The 10,521-nt window shown below is 41.5% G+C and overlaps 1 protein-coding gene across 1 annotated transcript in view; it reads right to left on the reverse strand.

The window, feature by feature from the left end:
* The window catches only part of plxnb2b (plexin b2b), a 107,477-nt gene extending 98,874 nt beyond the window's left edge, over positions 1-8,603 (reverse strand). The window contains exon 1 of the mRNA XM_079450456.1: positions 8,386-8,603. The gene's annotated coding sequence lies outside the window, so the exon portion shown is untranslated. The remainder of the gene's footprint in view (positions 1-8,385) is intronic.
* Between the last annotated feature and the right edge of the window lie 1,918 nt (positions 8,604-10,521).

The raw sequence follows: 10,521 nt of genomic DNA on the forward strand, positions 1-10,521 counted from the left end.
ATCCCAGATAAAATAAAATAAAAATTCAATAGAAATACAATAAAAACATTTCAGTATCAAGCTATAAAAGACCAAGCACTGAGCAAAAACATTTTCTCTGGTTGCCTGAAACATGAAAATGCATGAAATGTTAAAACATTTCAAGTGTTAAAAACTTGTTTTTTGAAATTGTTAATAAACCTTGAAACCAAGCGCAAGTGCAAAAAACACAACGACACACGCAATTCTGTGAAGAAAAGGCATAATCTTATCACCTCATTCAAATTTCTCAAACAAAACCCCGAGCAGGTTCTGAGAGGGATTGTAAATACAATATATTATGGATTAGGGTGAAGTATCATCCACCCCCAAACCAATAAAAGGATCTCCGAGGAAAAACCCAAGAACTTAAGGTGAAGCTGATCACCAACAGCGTTCACATTTACTTTCCCTGTTGAAAAAAACAGCATATGCTGGGTTAGGTATCTTTTGATGCTGGTTTGTGCTTGTCATGTGCTGGTTCCTCACCAGTTTAAACCAGCTAAGGACCAGCACATGACCAGCTTAAACCATGGTTTCTCGCCTCGCAATGGACTTTTACTGTCATTTGGAAGGTCATAAAAACGTTAAGAAGATTGTTTGTCTACGTGTGCGCATGTCTGGGAGAGCCACATTAGGAATGGAATGTAATTTTAGTGGCTTTTTAAGAGGTTTACGGTTATGTAAATTATCGTAGTGAAAGTAAGTGCAGATTATGAAAAGCTGAGAGTTTTCATTAAGACTGAAAATAAACTCCCGTCGACACAGTATGTTGGTAAGACGTAAAAACCAACCCAGCCAAACAACAAAAGTAAAAAACAAAGGAGGGAAGTAAAGCCGTTCTCGAAATATTCCAGAAGAACAGATGTGTGTAGATCTCTAACTGTGTGTGGATCTCAACAGTCGAGTCTACAAATCACATGTTGTTCCTCGTAGACTTCGACGTGACAGGTTGTTGGAAGCAAAACTCCTGCAAGCCAATTAGCAGACAAACAAGCTAATCTCAAAACGAGATCCCAGAGAGCATTCAAACACAAAAACACTCATTTGCAGTTTAGCAATGCGCTAGTAGCATCAACGCTGGACGATAACTACTCAAGAGCCATGAGATCATCTGTAACGTTTCATGATCCCAGCAACACCGTCTATAGCTAATGGTGCAAATTAAAGGTCTGAACCGTGAGAGAATGAGTTACCCTCCCAAACCCATGCTAGCACATCAAACGGAACGCTAACCACGAAGCAGGAACCGTCTGTGCACAACTTTAGGAAGTGAGGTTTTGTGTAAAACATTTGCATTCGCAAAAAAAGGCATGGTGGCAGGTTTCTGACGTCTGCGAGCAGATGCTAGCGTGTATTTAAACCGTTTATAGGGTCTGTGGCACAGACTGTGATGTCATTCCCTTTAAACGCAATACAAATGCAGTCATGAATGTGATCCAGAGAGACTTCAGCTTTGCTCAGCTCCTATCTTTGAATTCTGGGAAATCGCCTACAGGTAAAGGATTCTGGAGTTAACAATAAAAGAGATCTGTTGTGCAGCGAAGCACATCTCAACCCTCCAGATGAGACCCCCTCATACTTGTGAATTCATTACACGCTTGCACTTACAAAAGGTACTTTGGTGTTTCAATGTTTTGGGGCATTGGAATAATATGTTTTTTGTATGAATACCAAGGAAGTGGTTCTCAATAGCGCACAAGCCAAATATGGGTCGTGGGTCTGTTCTGATAAGAATACGAACAATACTAAATGAGAAATGCAACTATTAATATGACTGCGCTAAGCTATGTCAGCAAGAAAAATAGGCTTATCATCTTTCAAATGGAGAGGAAAACATCGGCCTATTAAAGTTCGATTTTAAGAACATCTGTGTTTGGTTGAAGGGAAGGTTCACCCACAATTATTCTAACTATAATTCTGTCATAATTTATTCACCCTCATGTCATTCCCACCTGTACAGAATATGACTCTTTCCTCCGTAGTACACAAAAGAAGATATTTCAAGAAATGTCTCAATGGTTTTTTGTCCATACAGTGGAGGTCAATGGAGGCCAATGCTGTTTGGTTATCAACATTCTCCAAAATATCTTCTTTTGTGTGTTCTGCAAAAGAAAGAAAGTCACATAGGTTTGTATCTCTTTAAATACAACAAACAATTAATTCTATATTGGATCACCAATTGTGGTCCGATAGGAAACCTGGTTATATGGCATTCTTCCATGCCTTGGCATACCTCGAATTCCCATATACACTTATTCAGTTCCATGGTATTGAAGAACCATGACATCACCTCATAGTACTACGGTACCACCACAGTACAATTGTGTACGTGTAAACAAACATCAATAATATAACCAATGTTCATCTATATTAGGAGCCACAGATCTATGTGATGGAGTCTCGACCCAGATGACTCAGACGGAGAGGAATGTGTGTCAGATCAGATCAGACGAAACAGCCCATATACACACCAAAGACATCCACCACACTTAACCATGAATCTGAGGACGGATAGCAGGCAAGAGGACGGGAAAGAGTCAAAAACATACAAATGCAGAGCATGTCAAAATGCCACCCCATCTTGTCAATACTAGGCGGTGTACACTACACTGTGTATATTGCAGACTAGTAAGTAAAACAGTTTGAAGTTTATTCTTCAATAGAACAGTATAGTAGTTTGCTGTCATAAGACATCATGTGTCTTGCCGGAATACTGAAAACACTCCAGCGATATTGTGAGAATGACAAGAAATAGAAACTATAGCAAAGAACAAAAGAAAAAGAGAAAAAAGAAAGTAGTCAGAATACAAAATGTAGGGAGGAAGAGATTCTGAGTTCACGAAAGGAAAACAACAAACATGAAAATCAAAGGGTTCAAAGTCTCTCTCTCTCTCTTGGGTTTGAGGCGCATAGCTGGAATTCCTGGCTGTGTTTCAGCATTAGAATGTTTCCGTAGGAAGTCCCAAAGCTGCACAAGTATTCCCCTCAACCTCCGTGGACCCTTGGTCTGCTCCTATAACCCTAAAGCCTCTCTGGGTCACTTCCAAACATACATCTGGTCCCCAGATCCTTCCACGGGTACCAGAACCAAAACAGGAGCTGCGCTTGTCTGATAGCCAGAGAAAAAGGGAAGTAAAGACAATATCACCAGCTTACCAGTTATTGTCTTCAGTGGTATCAGAAATAAAGGTTACGACCTCATAAAAAAAGGAGATTTCAGATCTCATTAGAACAACCAATGGTTTTATTTTCAGCAGTGATTCTTAACTGGCAGAGTCACGGACGATAAGTAAAAACAATGCTAAATGCAAACTATAAAAGCAACTAACCATATAATTGTGTGTAGAAAGGAGAGTAAAAGTAAGTTAAAGATTCAAACGGGACAAAGATGCTTGTATTTTGCTCTTATGTTGATATCAAAGAGGCGGTTCTTTGAAACAAATTGTTAGTGTGGTCACAGACAAATCAAAAGACACCAAAGACAGTAAAAAATTATACAGTTTATATTTTTTACATCTAGTTGCACCTAATGCTTAAAATGAAATATATTATTATTATTAAAAATAAATGTTTAAAATAAAATTACATATATATTATAATAAAATCAAAATAAAGTTTTATTTTATGTTAATATTTACTTGTAATATCATATACTAATATTTAATGAAATATTATACAACAAATTATTTTATAATAAATTATTGTATCCATTTCTGTCTTTGGCAATCATCTCACCTCTTCACGGACATCTTGCCAGATTGCACCAGCTTTTTCTTCGCCCAGGTTGGTACGACCTTTCTATCCAGCTGTTGCCAAATTTCTGACCCATAGTTCACATGTTACGGCCCCGTAGAGACTCATCTATTCAATAATTAACAGCCTTGAGACTCAAAACCCCCGACCGACCCTACATGCCAAAAAAACCACCGCCCGTACAACCACCATATTACCAAAGCTGTAATTAAAACCCAATCGCTGTGCGAAGCAAGCGCTCTGTTTGCAGATTGAACATGACGTTACTCAGATTTGTAGAAATGAATTACACCCCTCAGTGCCCAAGTGAATTCCCCTCCAGAATGACGGGAAAAAACAACCCTCCTTGGAAACAAAGGTGCGGCGAAGTCACGCTCGTGGAGGGGATCTATCATTTTGCACTTATCCGTTTCACTGAGAGTGGTTCAACCGTTAAATCTCTCTGCGCGCCAGGATAAATAAAGCACGCGTCGGTTCATCGGAGAGATTATGAAATAATGGCTCAATCCATCGTTGGTTAAACTGCATTGGAAACATTTTGGCAGGCGTCATAAAGCGTTTGGTGAAAGACAGAGTCAGATTCAACTTCTATGCTCATTTTTGGGGGGCAAAATGGGTGTCATTCTCCACAATGGGTTTTAAAAGTGTTGCGCTGAGCCAGGAGTTTTACACACTTATTGATGGCTGAAAGCTTTATCAAATTATCCCAAAAAGTTTGGGTTGCGCTTTAGATCCAGCGTGGGCCGGATGTTAAGCGAAAAAAGCTAATTTACGTGTCGCCGTCTCGAATTATTCGCACCCGAGGAGATTTTCACACACAAAAGAAAGTGCTCGTGTCTTTCAGACCCGCAAACCACTTCAACAAAGAGGTGCGTTTGGAATCGCACAGGATTTTCCACTATAATAGTCATTGACTTGGCAGTTTCCCAGAATAAACGAAGTCTTAGACTAATTAAGTAATTCAATAGTAATTCTTCTTTTATTCCTGAACCGGGCCTAATCCCCACTTGCCCCATTTGCTTCAACAGGAGCGGCCGTCTGGACTCGCTCCAAACCTCAATCCGTACCATAGAGCGTGTCTGTGGAAGAGCAGGATTTTGACACGGATGCCACTCTTAAGACGGGAACGCTGGCTTTCTCAGACGGGGCGGTAATGCTACGCCACGGTCTCGGGCCGCTCTGATAACGTGTTATGCTTGTAATGAGAGTCTTTGAAGCCAAAGCTGGAGATCTTGTTCTCCTGCAGGCAAAGGTTTTGTGTAATGTGCAAAAGTCCCTCCTACACATTCCAGTGTTATTTTCTTTAGAAAACCCAGAATTCATCTGTGCGACCAAAACAAAGCTAAAGATATTTCTGCCCGTCAGCAGACGAAATCCAAAGACGAAAAGGAATAAAGAAAGGAAGCAGACCTCTTCTTTAAAGCAGACGGTGGTGGTTTGGTCGGCTCAGCGTACAGTGGTGTACATGTGATACTTGGGGTCATAAGATTCTTCGCTGCACAAAGACCCCCGGGCGGCACAGATCTGTGGCCAGCTGTTGATTAGCCAGCGTGAGAATGAATGCGATCTCACCTTATGCCCGTCATTTCCCATGATGCCCTGTAATCTGATTTATCTCAGCCCTGCGGGGGGTTGGGGGGGGACATTAAAACTGCTCTCTTGACTTCGCACATCGCCAGCGGGATAATAACCACAGATAACCAGAGATGAGACCTTATAGATTCTGTAGGACTGGCTCACAAAACAGAGCAAAAATTTTGAGCTCGCACCTAAACGTGGGAATCTCTAGAGTTTAGGGAAAGCAGTAGACAAACAAACTCACGGAGAAATAAAAATAGACACAGATGATACAATGCTGAATGTGTAGGATGAGTTTTAAGGATTTTACATTGGGGGAGTAACGATACACAGCTCACAATATGATACAAGTTCTCAATGCGATATCACAATATTTTTACTTTTTAAAATTGAACTTAAATTCAAATAATTTCCAAATGCGACTGATTTCCAAAAGCTTAACAATATTTTTCTCAACATTTGTTGTACCTAAAACAACACTAAAACGTAACATAAAACAATTGACAACATTCAAGGTTTGAATGGACCCTCTGTATTTAATATTCAATACATTTCCGTCAAATATAATTTAAAAAAAGGAATTAATAAACCTAAATCCTTCCTTTAAAAACAGGTCACGTGTCGGCACCTAACTAAACTTTGATAGAGATCGTTTTTGTATCGTGATGTACTTCGTGAGTTGGCGCAATATATCGTTGCAACCCCTATAACATCGATGTCGATGCCATTGCAGTTGATGACAAACAAGACCTAGCTATTTCTTCTTGAGAAATGTTAGAGTTTATATTTAATCGCCTTATTTACTAATAAATCTGAGCACACATCGAAATCACTTTTATATAGTCAAAAACACTATATCTTAACACCCCATAAAACCTCAATGTCGACGCAGTTCATTGCAGTTGATGGCAAACAAGACTTATATTGAAATGTCTGACTTCCAAATCTGAGCCGACATAAGGACATTGCCGAGATCTCTTTTGAAACGCTAGAAGAGACATAAGAAACTTTTGTCTTTATATCTGTAAATAAAATCTAAAAAGTGAAACTTTTCATCTCATCTCATCTCACAGTTGTCCACTAGAAAAAAAGCTTTCCAACATGTTTTTCAACCTCAGTCTGTACCAGGCAAACCAACCCAGACTTAAACCAATGAGATTTAGCTGTGGTCGGGGCTACTCTGCTCCTAGACTTTACCAAACAACCATACTTCACTTGACACAGTTGGATAGTTATCATCTACTGTGCCACACCTACTAAGGACACCTTTTTCTTATTAACCAGGCATGCACTCTAGACTGTGAACGACAACAGAAATCTAATGTGGAAATTCCAACATCACTTCTCGGACAAAACCAATAATCCTCCTGTCTGGGGCAGAACAGGGGCCCGGGAGCTTGGAATCGCGTGCCAAACTATTTGAGTACTACATCAGAGTCCAGCTTGGGGCTATAGTCTCAACACACTGGTGCCTACCAGGAACATCATCAGCCTTCTCCAGGAATCTCAAATATCAACAAGCGTTATTTTAAGTGCACAGAATCCTGACCAATCCAAGAGGCTAAAAGAGCAGCTGGCAACTCGGCAATCGGCTTTCGAGCCAAACCACGGAAAACAAGGAAGCACTGTGCCATTTCTTCTTTAGTGATGTGTTCTTAAAAAACTCTTTGTTGATGGAACACCAGGCCGCTCCAAAAATGAGGAAGTCGCGCTTTGGAGGAAAAAGCGGTGAACGTACAAGCAGAAATAGCCTGACACAAAAAAATAGGAATAAATGTAAAAACATTACCATCCCATCCTCGGGCGAACGTCAGACAAATGCTACTTCTTTATTTAGCGTTTTGATAAACACGAGCGCTCGGGCCGGAGCGGTTCTACTGACAGCCCTGCGGGTGATTGTGGGTAACAGATGATTTCTGACTGTAAAACACAGGGACGTTGGGAAGGTGAATGCTGCGCCCCGCATTCATCACGCCTCAGATAAGGGGGCACTCTCTCTGTTCCATACCCTAAGAGAAAGGCAGATAAGCCGGAGAGCTGCGGGCACGAGTGGGACCCGGTTTCACGCCGGGTGGGTGCAGATGGCATGCGTTTACAATAACCCTGCCTCTCACCGCCGTGCCACACCCACCCCAAGCACCCCCGCCTGCCAGGTTCTAATCTGGCTCGTTTGTTTAGATCCATTTAATGAGGAAAATCCCCCTGAGACCTCTCCTCCCTTTCGTTGGAGAGCTCGCCCAGACACACAGAAGAAGCCCATAAAGACGCACAACAGGGCGTTATAGTGAAAGAGAGCCTGTGTGCTAGGAATGGAGAGATTTGCGCACTTAAAACACACACAGAGAGAGATGGACCTGTTGTGTACTGTTCCGACACAGACACACAAAAACAAATCATGTGCGAGGGAAATAAAGAGCTTGGTCTTTCATACAATGTCCTGATTGTATGAACGCGTGGAAGAGACACAACTTAACTTGTAATGTACCAACTTCATCTCACACCACAAAACTGTTTAGATATCAAGACAACAAATTCTTAAAGTCAAACTGATATGACATCACAAAAGCACGGAATGAGAGAATGTTTGACCAATTCAAAATTGTTTGTAGGGAAAAATGCTTCCATCATGAATAATAACTTTACTACTTTTATTATAACAATGCATAACAATGCCATACAAACTTACGAACGCTCTCTATGGTGATAACCACAACGCTGTCCTCACTGTAAAAACGATACTGGCTTGAAAAGCAAATGTCATGGATCCCGCATCCCCAGTTAAAACAGATCCTGAATTGTGTCCGGGTCCGATAAGGACAGTAAGCTCGGTGCTTTACCATCTATTCCTCTTCTGTTTCAATGTCACCCAACAAGCGCACGTCGCGCGTCCGTTTCCCACCTTCGTCGGCTCGCGTTTAAATGCCAAACGCGTAACCACGCGCCGCAACTTTCCACACTGTCTGTTCTCAATAACGGGAACGCCGAATGTGTCAGCGCGTCAAGACGCGATCGGACATGAAGGCGTTCACTCACCTTAGCTCTCGGACTGCCTTTAGAAATCTGTCATATATATTCCCGGTGTCGGTGCGCGGAAAGTTCACATTTCAGCTGCGGTTCCGGGATTCCCGCTACAAAATAACAGATCGCACGCAGGATCCACGCCCAGGTGCCCGATCACGTGATATATCCAGGTGAGAAAGGAACGCACACACTCGCGCGCACACCCGGGAGGTCCGATCGCTCGCCTCCTCGTGCCCGCCGGTCGCGGAGAGCTGAACGGAGGAGCGAGCCCGGTGTGTGTGTGTGTGTGATAGTCTCCTCCCTCTTTCAATGTCGGGGGCTTTAAACGGCAGAACACGCAAAGAAATGATGGAGAGCTAAATGCTTAGATTTTAATCCTATGCGTTTGATGGGAGATTATGAGATTTATCCTTGATACAATCTCTTAAAATCTCTTTATTTATTAAAGGTTCTTTGCATGTGCCAAATAAATTATAGTTTTTTTTGGTAATATATATATTAAATGACACAATATACGTGTAGAATTAGAGATGAGTCGTTGTATGGAAATATTGAATAGCCCCCATACTGCCGCTCCCTCCATGGGTCTATGTCCCTCTCACACCATCATCAAGTTACCATCACAAAGTTTAGACATATCTCTTCGTCATATTTCAATTCGTTTTATTTGACTATTTCACATTTTGAGGTTTATGGAGCGCAGTCAGCACTCGGCAAGTCACACACAACCTTCACTTTCCTGACAGATCAAACTCCGTCATGTGTTTAATCTGCCAACGGTTCAAGTCACCTGTGAAAATCTAACAGGCCTCCGCACATCCATCTCGTTGCGGTGGGACCCGGCGTAGTTTATTTCTGTCAGGGGCCGTCCAATAAATTCTCTTATTTCTGTCGCGCTGCGTGGTGGAGCAAAATATGAAGTGTTCAATCAAACACTAAAGTGTCAAACCTGGATCTCTATGTAGGGTTCTAGTGTATTAGGCTGTAAATTGTAGAGCTACGGGCGCAGGGCCCCTAGAGAGAGCAGGCTGTAGCATGTACTGGATGTCCAGATGTCATCTATGAAGAATTTTCTTTGTGACACAAGTTTCCACACAATTTTAATAATAAAATGGCTTTTTTAAAGTAAATTACAGATTTTTGCATTAAATTAATAGGGTGGGTGTTTAATTTGATTAATCTAATGAATCTAAATGGTTTTAAAAATTGATTTTTGAATTCGGGGTGAATAATGCTCAGAAAATGTTTCTGGCAGGTTGAATGAAACCTGTAGCCACACACGAGAGAGAGAGAGAGAGAGAGAGAGAGAGAGAGAGAGAGAGAGAGAAAGAGAGAAAGAGGGAGAGAGAGAGAGAGAGAGAGAGGGGGAGAGAGAGAGAGAGAGAGAGAGAGAGAGAGGGCTGAGTTCCAGAGCCCCATTGTTTACCAAGTGTCACTTCTGCAGAGTGATTTATGGTTATGCAAATGTACATGTCTGGAAGCAAGCACTGCCCCAAAGACTCATGGGATGAATCAAGAGTGGCGTCCCTGACTCAGACTCTCACAGCCGAGGACACAGAAGTGAGAAAGACGAAAGACAAGGAGACGGGAAAAGCAAGATAAAGAAAATGAAAAACAGAGAGATGTGGTAATGAGATACGTGCAGGGAAACGGCCTTCACTTGTGTCCGTGCAGAGTTGAAAATTATTGGACAGAACAGACGCACGTGTGCGTGACATGAGCTGTGTATTTGCGTAAAAGAGTCCCGGATCTGTACTTTGCCACGCAAAGTTTGTTTCATGACACATGATTTAATGACGGGATTGTTAAACGATAATCTTACTAGCAGATCATTTACAACTGTCTCTAGAGGTTCCACCATATAAGGCTGGTTGAGTCCATCTGAAAGATAGCACAGGTAGGACTACATCTCTTATATATCAGGAGATCTGGACAAATCTGCTGTGTAGAAACATCTGGTAAACGTACATTAAAAATCCTAAATGACAGGAGACATCTCAGAGATATATTGTAGATGAGCAAACAATAAAAAATGATTTCTTGGTGATGCAAATGCATCAAATCGACATCTCCCAGATGCATGAGACTAAAAAACTGTGGTAATGTTTGTAAAATCACCTTTAAAACAAATATCCAATATGCATTACA

Source organism: Barbatula barbatula (genome assembly GCF_947034865.1).
Source record: "Barbatula barbatula genome assembly, chromosome: 25".
Taxonomy (NCBI): domain Eukaryota; kingdom Metazoa; phylum Chordata; class Actinopteri; order Cypriniformes; family Nemacheilidae; genus Barbatula; species Barbatula barbatula.